Raw genomic sequence first — 14,284 nt, 5'->3', positions numbered from 1 at the left:
CAGACACCAGACACGGGAGCGAATGAAGGTTTACAATAACCCCAAGTACTGTCTGATTGCGATCTCATGTGAAAGAAGCCTCCAGGCAGAACCACCTGACAGAGCTCCTTCTGAATTCCTGGCCCACAGACACCGTGGGAGATAATAAATGATTTTGTTGTCTTAAGCTTCTATATTTTAAGATGATTTGTTCCATAGCAATAGACACTAAAACAACCATACAAAAATAGTCCTTAGCACCCTGCATGGAAAGTGAGTTAACTGGTCACTCTTTTGGGGTAGTTTTAGTATTTTTAAGTAATATTTATGTAGTATTTTTACTGTTTCCGTGCGCAAGAGGGCACACTGTCCGTTGACAGCCCTCATACATGGAGGTGTAATTTTCTAATCAAAGCAGCAGGTGGAGCCAACCCCTAATTTTTCACTGTCCCTTTCAGAGGGTGAACTTGACAAAATGGAAAAAAGGCTTCAGAATCAAACTAGCATGTTTAGGGCGATGTGTTAGAGAATGCTCAGTATTCTAAATTCTCAAATTCTAAAACACAAGAAAGCTTATTTTGTTGAATAACTCATCCCTAGGCAGGGTGTGCACACAAAAAACAAGAAAATCCTTTTTTTTTTCCTTTGTTAAATGCAACAGAGAAGGTTATGTTTTCTTTAAACCCTGAAAAGGAAAAGAGATCTGCCAGCCTATGATTTCTAAACAATACTGTACTTAATTTTTGCTATTATCTAGACACATAGCTAATGCAAGTCTCTGTTTGCTGTTTGCTTCTGACAGTAAGACAGTATTTCTGAATACTGATTTATGGGACTCAGATAACATCTGTACCACCATTTTAGCTTAAACATTTTTAGGTTTACATGTTTTCTAGTCCTTTATTTTGTATACATGAATTTAATGCTCTAGTGGCTGTGAAAATGGGCCATGATTCCGATTGCAGGAAATCTGGGAACCAAATCCCTTAAAATGAATTGGGTGAACCAAATACATTGTATCTGCCTCTTGTCTGAGAAATTCAAAGCAGACTCTACCCATCAGCATTCACTGTAACCTGAGCAGGTTGGCAACCCGTCCTTATTATGATGATCTGCCAGTGCCTATGTAACTCCTGAAGGCTGATGCCTCTACCCTGAGATGGCTCAAGGATGGTTAGAGCAATAGAGCAGTGGTCTTGAGAATAAAGATGGTTTTGTGATCCGCTTATCTTATTAGAGGTTTATACTATAAAGTCAAGGCTTCATAGCCTGGTAGGGGATAAATCAAATGTCAGAAACGATGGAGGCAGCTTGAACTCTGAAGAGCTGATTTTCTGAGGGTATCCTACAACTCTGACTCCACCCATACCCTAGCTGACCTGTCATCTTGCTAATTAACCACAAGAACTGAGGGAGAAAGTAAGGTGTGATCAGCTCAAGTAAGGCGTGGTCAGCTCAAACCCTATCTATCTTATGCTGGGACTAACACAAAAGAAAGCCAAACACAATTATATGGTAAATCAGTAGAATCATGTTCCTACCTAACGTGTGTCTGTCGGGGATGAGACTGATTCCCATGCTTAACTTATGGCCCTGTCTCATCACTTTGTGCTCATAGAATGTATACGTAACATATTTTTCTTTGACACACTAGTACTGGCAAAGGCTGTCTTCTTTGGCTTAACCACAAATTGTGGAGCATGAGAGCCTCAGAACATCTCCAATCTCTCCCAGCTAGTTTCGGAAATTCCCAGGGACAATTGTGCACATGCTCTCGAGAAGTTCCCCTGGATCCTCAAAACAGCCCTGTGAATCCACAGTCGCCATGGTGACAAGCCTGCTGCAACTCTTTAGAGGGTACTTGGCTGGGTCCCACAGTCACTGACACTGACAGCAGGATTTTCAGGTCACTACTAAGCACTTCCCACAAATGGCCATGACCTCATTCCACGCACTTGGTAGCCTGTCAGTGCAGTGGCTAGAGTGTGATGAGGTAGGCAGGGAGGCAGCCTCTGTCCCTGTGACTATTATCCTCCATTGCTAGGCTGTCTTCTTGGGGCTCATCTCCTTAGGGTCCTTTATCATGTCTATGAGGGCCTGGTCAGGCATACAGCAGTATGAGCAGCCATTCGTCCCACCCAGTCTCTCCAAAAATGACGAAAAACCATGTTTTGTGGCCCAGATCTGTATACTCTACCTGGGGATGACTTCTTCCTCATAAGGCATTCACTCCTCAGGCAAATAACATACCATGGTAAGCCCACCCTATTGCCCTTGCACCTCCGATGCACCCACATTAGCAGGCTCAGCCCATGCTAGTTCCCAAACTGACCTTGGATTGCTCAAGCAACTTTAAACCCAAACCTACAAAGCTGGTGTGTAGCTCACAGTTTGATGACTATGTAAATTACATCCTGAAATGTCTCTACTAAACATGCAACTGGACACATCTGAATTTACAATGGGCACATGGCATCTTGGTTTCATAGGTGAAAGACTCTGAATAAGTATCTTTTTGGCAATAGTTCAATCTGAAGTGGATTAAGGCAAGATTTAGAATCTTTAAGCAGGGTAGTACTTTTTTCAAACGGGCATGTTTCCAAGGGATGGAGTCACTGGATGGAGTTTTCCAGCATGGCAGCCCTTCTCTGGTGGAGGCAGCTTGCTGAGATCAGGAGGGATGTTCAAAGCAGAAGCCGGCTCCAAGGTTCCGCTCATTTTTATAACAAATTAGCATAGTTCACACCCTCCCCCTCTACATGCCAATGTTAGAATGATCTCATAGGCAGGCCAACTCCACCCTTTTCTGTACCTCTAGACTTCCATTCAACTCATAGAGCTATGCCGTCTTCCTGTACTTTTGCCAAACCAGGCCTTGCAAAATTATTCCATCACTCATGGGTGCTAATGAACTGGATCAGAAATTGACCACCTGGATACACAGAGTTTACTCAAGGATACCAGAGTCATCTTTTCCTTACCTGGCCCCTTTGCTCACATTAGTTCTCTCGTCTCTTTAAAACAGTAATCAAACTGGCCGGGCACGGTGGCTCACGCCTGTAATCCCAGCATTTTGGGAGGCCGAGGCCAGTGGTCACCTGATGTCAGGAGTTCAAGACCAGCCTGGTCAATATGGTGAAACCCCGTCTCTACTAACACAAAAATTAGCCAGGCGTGGTGGCATGCGCCTGTAGTCTGAGCTACTCGGGAAGCTGAGGAGAAGAACCACTTGCACCTGGGAGGCAGAGGCTGCAGTGAGCCGAGATTGTGCCGTTGCACTCCAGCCTGGGCGACAGAGCGAGACTCCGTCTCAAAAAAAAAAAAAAAACAGTAACCAAACTTTGCTTCACTGTGGTTTGGTAAAGTGGAGCAGGTGTCTACCAGTTTTTCATGCAACCTGCCCAAATGGCCCTTTCAAACTCTAATGGTGTGAGAAGCTCAGCTCTGGTAGGGGAGTGTACATTTGGTATCTCTCCCCTGTTGCTTACAAGTTCAAATGCTCTGTGCACTGACAGCAGCAGGAGGAGGAAAAGTTAAACATGGTGATGTTTACTAGAGGAATCTGTCCTCTGTAGTTGTAATTGAGAGGTTTGCTAGACCATATGGGACTGCTGACCAAGTACTAAAGCAGCTATGTCAAACACAACACCAGTGGTTTTCTTTACAGCCAGGAAACCAGTGTGTTTCACGCGCTATCCCAACAGGGACCATCTCCACATCTTTAAAGAACAATGTGCCGATAAAAGAAGTAGAACGAAGGATTGCAGCCCCCCCAGTCCCCCTGAGCCTCTCTGCCTTCTGGTGACAGAAGCATTTTAATCGTCACCATCTGTAGAAAATGTTCTCTTCCTGGTTGCCTAACCCGGAGATCCAGCAGTTGGAATTCCAGACAGGAATTCTATAGTGTGGGATGGAGAAGTATTTGGAGATGATGTGGTCGCAGTTATCTCTCAAGTTATTCTGGAGAGGCCATTTTCTCTCTTCCTATACTTGTGTTGCCCTATTCCCAGTTTTACTTCACAATGTTTTGAGGCATGTCTATGAGGCCCCAATCCTACACCCACGTAATCTCTCTCTACACTGCCTTTCTCTCCCTAAACCTGCGGCTACAGCTCCCCACACCAGTAGGCTCAGCCCACACTAGTTCCCAAACCAACCTGGGATTGCGTAAGCAACTTTCAACCTAAACCTACAAATCTAGTGTGAAACTCAGAGTTTGATGACTGTGCAATGACCCCAGTTCCTGGCTGCCATGTTACATCCTGAACACTTACTACAGATTTAATTGGGATGGGATATCCCCGAGGTATCCATCAGGATCCAGCATCCATAATAATAGTTGCTCTCCATGGGGAATTTCTGCTAAAAGCAATCCTCTAATCCTGACAACAGAGACTTTCACCATCTTTGTCTTAAAGATGAGGATGCAGGGGCCTGAAAGAGGCTATGTAACTTCCCCAAGTCAGTGTCAAGCTGGGACTGGAAGATGAGTATTCTAAAAATTATACACTGTGAGCTGTGACTCAGCCTCGAGGGACTCTACTTGCAACCACTGTCTGGTCCTCCAGTTTGAAACTTGTTCTGAGCTTCCTCTTCTACCTGAGTCTCCAACCAGGTTCCTCCTTGAAAACTGAGTTAGCTTGGTGACCAGGACCCTGTACCCCAGGTTCATCTCACCTGGCTTTCTATCGTTCACCAGAATTTCTTACTGCAATGTTCCCCTTCTCTTGGGACACATGACTGCTTAACATAGGCTTTTAATGTGTGGCTCCTTGTCTGTGAGAGTTGGGAGCAAAGTAGGCCACGGGCATGAGGAAGGCGATATTGTAGCAGCCTTGCTATCAGGGTCAACATGGTGCAGGCAGGCATTTGGTCCTCTGCAGCCCTGGAGGGCTGCAATGCGTACCCTTAATGACTCTCAGCACACACGTGTGCACACACCACACACACAACCCGATACACACCACATGCACACACTCCACACACACACACTCACACAAACATACCACACACACCACACACACAACCCGATACACACCACATGCACACACTCCACACACACACAAACATACCACACACACCACCCGATACATATCACATACACACACTCCACACACACACTCACACAAACATACCACACACACCACACACACAACCCAATACACATCACGTGCACACACTCCACACACAGTCACACAAACATACACACACACAACCCAATACACATCACATACACACACTCCACACACACACACTCACACAAACATACCACACACACCACACACACATCACCCTCCACATACAACCCTATGCACATCTCACACACATACACATCACATACACACCATACTCACACATACATACCACACACACCACACACAGCCTCCACACACAACCCTACACACATCACATACACACACACCACATACACACCACACTCACACATACCCTACACCACACACATCACGCCCCCGCACACAACCCTACACACGTCACACACACCATATATGCACCACACTCACACATACATACCACACACATCACCCCCCCACAACCCTACACACATCACATACACACACCCCACATACACACCACACTCACACATACCACACACCACACACATCACTTCACACACACAACCCTACACATATCACACACACACCATATATGCACCACACCCACACGTACATACCACACACACACAACCCTACACACATCACATTCACATACACACACACCACATACACACCACACTCACATATACATACCACACACACACTTCACCCCTGCACACACAACCCTACACACATGACCTACACTCTGAATACACATCACATACCCACACATTTACCACACACACCACACACATCACCCACACACACACCACATACACACCACACTCACACATACATACCACACACATTACCCCCACACACAACTCCATACACATCACACACACACATACATATACACACTACATATACACCACACACAACCACATACACACCACACACATCATACACACACCACCCTAACACACCATACACACACAACCCTAATGCAGCAGCAAGTTGGAGGAAAGACACACACACACAAAACCCTACACACATCACACAAATACACATACATATACACATCACACACACACCATATACATACACAACCCTACACACATCACAAACCTATGCATACATACACATACCATATATACCTACACACACAACCACAAACACAGCACACACACTACACACCATACACACACAACACATACACACGACCCTACACACATCACACACACATGCACATATCACATATACACCACACACCATACACATACACATCACACACATAAACACACATATACACACCACATACGTCACACACAACATACACAGCACACAGCACATGCATCATACAAACACATACACACACATACCACATACATAGCATATACACTACACACACATACACACATGCTATGCACGCACATAGACACACACACACACTTTCTTCCTAGATTCCCAAGTCTTACACTGCACCGCCACCTCTCCTGACTGGCATAGAGGGCTGACTGTATCGAAGCCCGGCTGCAGCGAGAAAACCTGGTTCCCTTCGAGGCTGTGACAACAGCATCATCAGGCATCTAACCAAGGCGAGTGCTGCAGTCGATGTTCCCGAGTATTCCTCTCTAGATATAAGCTCCTTTGCTTCTGAAGCCATCTCAAAACTCCTTTACGGTCTGGTTCAACAAATTCCCACACTTGTACAATGTTTAGTCCATAAGTACTGAACATCAAAGCCAACAGAAAACCCTAGGCATAGGTCTGTCTATTCAGAGATTATCTCAGTTGACAGCAAGTGAATTGACCCATCCAAACCACTGGGTTCCATGACAAATTCTTCTCCAGTACCTAATATCTTCGGGATAATGCATTCATTCACTGAACAACTCTTTGCTGATTGCCGGTGTTAGGTCACTGAGGGAGACACACATCTATGACTCATGTGACCTCAGCCCTCCAGGACCTACCTTCCAGTTTGCTGGGTGTCATAGCAGATGCAGTAGGCAGACTGCTCGGACCAGCTCCACATCCATCCTCCGTTCACAAGAAAGGCTTCTTGCTGTGAGTATCTGCAATTCTCTGCTGGAGGGATTTTCTTTACTGGCCAAGTGTGCCTGCCCTGAATGCAGGACAAAATGGAAATACTCAAGAATGATTTTCCCTGAAATCCCTCAAATAAATAATGGGCAAGGCATTGGTGAATACACATTGGAGCCTCCCTGACCTTGGCTGGGATAACTTTGTTCCACATTGCCTCCAGTGGGATTGAGGTCTAGTCCTCCATATCAGTAACGGAACTGATAATGCAACCTTAATTGATTTTCTTTGCCTCCCACTTTTACTAACCCCCTCCTCCATTGATGATTACTGGGATCACCTCTCAGCTAAACTACTCAGATTTGAATCCTTGTCTCAGAATCAGCTTTCAGAGGAACCCCGACTAATTAAAGGGCTAAAATACATGTATAGATAGTTATAATTCTAGAAGAAATGAGGTAGATGACATTAGAGTGCTTTATTTAAAATCCTGTAAGAGTTCACAGGAAGAGTAAATTACTTTGAGTTCGGAAATTAGAAAGGACTTCATGGAGGACAGTCCTTAAATGGGGAGTAGGATTTGGGTGTTCAGTGATGGAGCAAAAGACACTCTGAGTGGGGTTGGGTAAGTGGAGGCATGACAGCAGGAATTGAGTATGGCATGTTTGAAAACAGTTCAGTCTTACAGAAGCATTTTATAAAGGAAAACAGCAGCAGAGGAGCCAGGTAAAGATAGATTTTAAATCCTAATGCCAAGGTCAGAAATGTTTATCAAGCTATCTAGCACAGCTCTATTCAATAGAAATTTCCAGAATGATGGAACTGTTCTAACAATGAGTTGTTCAAAATGGAGGCCACTAGATACAGGTGGCTATTAAGCATTTGAAATATGGCTAGTGCCACTAAGAAACTGAATTTTTAATTTAATTTAATTTAATTTTAACCAACTTAAGTAGTCAAATGGCCAAGGGCTGCTATTTTGGACAGTAGATTTCCAGGCAATGCAATATGACAGGATCAGAAATATGCTTCAGGATAAGTAATCAGAGAACTGACTCTAAGATCATATGGGAGGTGATCTGAAGATAGAGACCAATGATGAGGCAGAATCAATAACTGGGTAAGTGTCGTTTCTTATTAAAGTTGAAAATGAAAATATTTTCTTTAAATAAAAAAACAAACACATAAATAAAACAGATGAAAGTGGAGCTAACCTTGCTAAAATGAGGAGAAGTCCCTGAGGAATCTCCCTGGAAATCCCAAAAGCTGCTCAGAACTCAGCTCATTAACCACTAGGCCAAGTCAAAGGTGGTGAAGAGTTTTACCAAGGTAATAAAAATGAAGAGGAGGAATAAATCTGGGAGACGTGATAGAAGTAAAGTTAATCTCTCTTAGCAACTAATTATGTATAAGAAGTAAGCCTTGAATATCTGCACATTTATTCTCTTATTCACCTAAGCCCAAACCCTGGTGTTATCCAAAATTCTTCCCCATTACTCAATCATCACAAATATATTCTTCCCCATTACTCAATCGTCACAAATATACGAGGTGAACAAAAATAAAGCTTATTGAACAAAATTAACATACACAGTGTGACATAGATAGTATTGAGAAAAATCAGGACTCACATCCAGGTTCATTGATGAAAGGCTTTCCCTAGGGTTTTCTGCCCACCCCCAGGATAATGCAGTCATAGGAGCCAAGGTAGGGGCCTTTGCAAGTAGGGTTATCAATCAATAGTTTTAAACACAGCAGCAAGTTGGGGGAGAGAAAGACAAATGGACATTAAAGTTGGGAGTTAATTTCAGTTAGAGTTAAGGGAAAGAAGGTAGGCGCTCAGATGCCAGACTGCTAGGATTTCAGGGATATGGTAAACAAATGAAGTATAAAAAAAGTGAAGATGCAAAAGTGAAGGCAATGAATATAAACTACTCTTTAGCTTTTTGGTAAATGGAAGAAAAGGATGGAATACCCTGGGAATACTCAGCGAGCTGCTTGCTGACTTGCATTTTCTGCGTCTGTGAAATCTTAAAGTATCAAGAACACCCAATGTCTTTTCTTTTTTCTTTTTTTTTTTTGAGACAGTTTCTCTCTTGTTGCCCAGGCTGGAATGCAGTGGTGCAATCTCGGCTCGCTGCAAACTCCGCCTCCCAGGTTCAAGCAATTCTCCTGCCTCAGCCCCCTGAGTAGCTGGGATTACAGGCATGTGCCACCACATCCAGCTAATTTTGTACTTTTAGTAGAGAGAGGGTCTCTCCATGTTGGCCAGGCTGGTCTCAAACTCCCAACCTCAGGTTATCTGCCCACCTCGGCCTCCCAAAGTGCTGGGATTACAAGCAAGAGCCACCACGCCCGGCCAACCCAATGTCTTTTCAAAGAAAGTCCTTGGTCATCTGTCACTTTACTTAGAACTAAGTGGCCTCATCATCAGATTGATAGGACCAGAGGTAAACCACTGAGGGAGCCATCTCTTTTAGGCTTACTTGTGAGAATGGAACAGCCTGGTAGAAGAGCTCTTCCCAATAGAGGCAGGGTGCACTGATGGCCAATTGCCCAGGGCACTCGCCCTCCCCGTCAAGGAGTTGGAACCCCCCAAAGACACCAGAGAGTTGCAGGTAGCAGCAGGGAAAGTAGAGGCAGAGACATAAATGGGGGATCACTTTGTCTCCTCCAGTCACCTGAAGCAGAGAACAATAAATTTATTCCCCGAAGAAACAAGATGACCAGATGCGTGGAGCTTCATGGTGTCTTGAAGGATGTTGCATTCTCCGCAAAGCTTTGTTGAAAGTGGTTGAGATCTTGTCTTCCTTATCTTCTCTTGCATCCTTATGAAAAAAACAGAACACAACATCTGTCTTTTGCAATCTGAAAGAACATAGCCAAGGCATGGGATAGTCCTGAAGACAGTGAGGCGAAAGTGTTGATGCCCTTCAAAAAGTAATCCTAGAAAATTCTCATAGGGCAAGGCTCTTTCAAAAGATTCTCTAATGGCCATAGGTGCAATGGTCTCATTTTTGAGAAAGTACAGAAATTTTAAGTTTACTCACAGACTCTGGAATAGTGCCCTCTGCCCTACAGAATAGCTTTAACAAACAAATAAACAAACAAACAAACCAGAGTCTTGCTCTGTCACCCAGGCTGGAGTGCAGTGGTGTGATCATAGCTCACTGCAGCCTTGAACTCCTGGGGGACTACAGACCCACACGTCACCATGAGCAATCCTCCTGCCTCAGCCTCCCACAGTTCCGGGATTACAGGGATAAGCCTCCATGCTGGGCTTGGAATGGCTTTATTTTAAAGAGACCAAGGTTACAGATAGCTGAAAAGTACAACTTCAGTCCTTTGCAATCTTTTCTAAACATAGCAGGCTGAATCTTCCCTTTTAGTACTGGAAAGACAAATTAATGAAAAGTCAGTTCTTGAAAGAGAAAAAAAAAATCCAATGACTCTGGAACGGAAAGCAACCTTGGAGATTATTGTCTGAAGTGTATCTCTTCCAAAATTTATATGTGGAAGTCCTAACCCCCAGTTCTTCAGAATGTGACTGTATTTGGAGATGGGGTCTTTAAAGAGGGAATTAAGGTAAAATGAGTTCATGCAGTGGGCCGAAATCCAACCCGACTGGTGTCCTTATAAGAAGAGGAGGACATAGACACAACAAAGGGAAGACTGCGTGAGGACACAGGGAGAAGACGTCATCTGCAAGCCATGGAGAAAGGCCTCAGGAGAAACCAGTCCTATCAAAGCCTTGAGTGAGGAAATAAATTTCTGTTACTTAAGCTGCGCAGTGTACAGTACTGTGTTACCGCGGCCCGGGCAGGCAGAGACCATGCAGCCTAACCTTTTCACTTCGCTCTTGAAGAATGTGAGTTCAGAATCACACTGCATGTATTAGCACTAAGTGCAAGCCTCAAGGGTCTTCAATCTCAGCCTAGAGGCCTTCCCACTTAACATACCCCTGACAAAGGATGTGGTTTTCCAGAAAGGAGAGAGGATGATAGAGAGAGCAAAGACACAGGGACAGAATCTTAGTTAATCATGAGAAAAGAATGGATGGGAAAATGACTCCCTGATCCCACAGCTTCATATAAAAGCCTGTGACTCTTGGGCTACCTTCTTCTTAATGACTTCTGCTTGTTTTGCATTCTTATGCTCACCCCTAGCTTTGTTCCTAACTGGGGCAAATGACTGGTTGCAAACATTCCAAAGTGACTTCAGTATGAATTTTAACTATGTGAAGCCAAGTTGGACGAATGGACCTAAACTTAACCAAGAAGGTCTTATTCTTTCCTTTGGTGTTTGTATCTCTGATCTGTTGATTCTCTTCCAGCACCTGCTTTCATGAGAGAAATCCAGGGCAGCTGGGAAATTTATGAGGGGGTGTGCGTTTAAGTATTTACAATTACATTTTATTTTAGATTTAGTTTCTGTTGTTTTTTTGCAGCAAATTTTTCTTATTTTTTTTTTTAACACTGTGTCCTCAGAATGTCAAACTAATTTTCTCTCTCAATCCTCTGTTAGTTTCAGATGACAAGCTTTTAAAAGCACAGTTCTGTTAGTTTTAGGGAATCTTAAAGCCTCATTGTCTTGGGGCCTTCCTGTCCCCCGCTATACGGTTGTTGTTGTTGTATCCCAGGGTGTCCTAAATCTCTGATTTCCACCCCCCTGAGTGGTTGTCTTCCATGTATTTTATTTGGAGATAAGGCCAAGCCTTTGAGTTTGAATGAAGCATGGCTAACTGAGCCTAGTTTGTTGGGAAGTATCTCTGGATCATCCTGATGTCCCAAAGGAAGGAGAAAATGGCCAGACACTATTTCGGCCTCTGTCAAAAAACCCATCATTTTCCCCATGATGCTACGGGGGAAATTCAAGCTTCTCCTCTTCGTTTCCATGGATTCATGTAATTGACACAATGCCAGGCATTGTGCTGTGAGTCTGGTAGCTTGTGACCTAGATTCTGCCTGTCACAGATACCAACACATGCAACGGAGACCACCAATCCAGTCTGCACAAATTATCTGTGGTTATTACGCTCGTGAACACTATAGATCAGAGCTCTGGTGGCCATAAATTGTGCTTCGTATTCACTCTTAGTAAATGAGAATCATAAGAATGAGTAACACAAAGGTAGTGCTCACTTAAAAACAGGATCCAAAGCAAAACATTCTAACCAAGGCTTTTACGTTGGAACCATAAAATAGTTTCACTGCCAGGAAGGATGCATTATAGAACAAAATACTGCCTTTAATTGGTGGGTTCTCTTTTCTTTTTCTTTTGAAACACAACTTTAGAGCATGTTTTAATTTAAGTTATAGCCCCTGAAAAATTTTCTCAGTTATAAAATTATCAGCAAGTGATACATGAGTTAAATAATACAAGCTTTTCAAATTAGCTATTTAATAATAATAAATGAGTGCACTTTTTTTCCAGCTAGAAATAGGTATTCTTCATTACTGAATTTCTTTTATATCACTATACCGAGACACGAAAACAGTCCCCCTCCACCTAATTTCTTATTAATCTATGGGTTTCTGCCCCAATAAAGTGAAGCTATCAATTAAACCAAGAAACTGCCTTCCTCAGGTTTTACTAATCACAGGCTTTGAGGGAAAGACAGGCACAGTTCCTCTTGCTTCTATCTGCAATCACTCAAGCCACTTTTGGAGAACTTTCTTCAATGCATGGCTCAACTTTTTGGAACACTGGAGAGCATTCAGGAAAAGAGAGCAAGTGATAAATAGTTTGGAAACGAAGATCAAAAAGAAAGCATTAGGAGAACTGGGAATGTTTAGTCTAGAGAGAGGGAGAATGAGTAGAGACGTATTTTTTCTTACTGTCATAAACAGGACAAAAGCAATTCTTCTTTTTCACAAAGGGTAAGGAAATAAGAACAAGTGAAACTAAGCATAAGCAAGGAATTTGACTTTTTTTTTTGAGATGGAGTTTCGCTCTTGTTATCCAGGCTGGAGTGCAATGGCACAATCTTGGCTCACCGCAACCTCTGCCTCCTGGGTTCAAGCGATTCTCCTTCCTCAGCCTCCCGAGTAGCTGGGATTACAGGCATGAGCCACCACGCCCGGCTAATTTTGTATTTTTAGTACAGATGGGGTTTCTCCATGTTGGACAGGCTGGTCTTGAACTCCCGACCTCAGGTGATCCTCCAGCCTCGGCCTTCCAAAGTCCCGGGATTACAGGCATGAGCCACCGTGCCCAGCCTGATTTTTAATTAATATAATATCTTCCTTTAAAAAATAATGGAATGCTTAGAAACTTGGGAAATTATCCTGGAATAGCTTCAGAATGCTATTCTGCAGGTCAATCTAAAAGTGAAGATATAGCGATATCTATCAAGGGGAGTGGAGAATTAATGTCATCCATATAACACAGAGTCAAGAATACTTTGCACGGATAATTGCAGTAATGACAGTGTTTACTTCTAACATTCATCACACATGGATCAAATGCCTTTTCAGGCCGGACACTGAAGCATTCGTGACCACAAGCACAGTGTGCTCACCACATGGGTACTTTCTACGTGCCTTACACACAAGTTAGTCCTCGCCACAGCCATGTGAAGTAGACGCCATTCTTTCCCTACTTTTGCAAATAAGGATACTGAGGCCGAAAAGAGTTTAATTATTTGCCCAAAGTCACACATTGAGGTTACAAATAAAAGAGCCAGGATTTGAACCTGTGTCGTCTGAGAAGGAAACACCAAGACGAGATGAGAGGTGCATGAGCTTTACTGGGAGCCACACCCATGGAGGATAAAGGGAGCAGAAACAGGAGGAGGGGGCAGGAGAAGGCTTCAGACTGAGATTCAGGTGTGAAATCTGTGAAAGGAGAGAGGGAAGAAAGGACTGGGTAGGAAGAGCCTCAGATGACTTCACAGATCTGAGAACGTCTTGACCAGGCCCATGGATGGAGAATCTGGTGAATGGTGGAAACGTGCATCAAGCAAGAGTGGTCTAGTTTAGAAACTTCACATTGTTCACTTCTTGGCTGGGAGCAGCCTAGAAGTTTGGGTTGCCATGAATGCTCCGGTGAGGGGCAAAGCAGCATTTGGGGTCTCGGCCTCTGTAGTAGGTTCTTGTGAAGGGAGGTCTGAGTGGGGCAACACAGAATCCAAGATATCCGCATGAAGCCATGCTTTTAATCACTCTGGTGGGCTTTTTTTTGTGGGCCACATCCTTTAATGGCGT

The sequence above is a fragment of the Gorilla gorilla genome, chromosome 5, assembly GCF_029281585.2.
Source record: "Gorilla gorilla gorilla isolate KB3781 chromosome 5, NHGRI_mGorGor1-v2.1_pri, whole genome shotgun sequence".
Lineage (NCBI taxonomy): Eukaryota > Metazoa > Chordata > Mammalia > Primates > Hominidae > Gorilla > Gorilla gorilla.
This window is presented reverse-complemented; position numbering follows the sequence as displayed.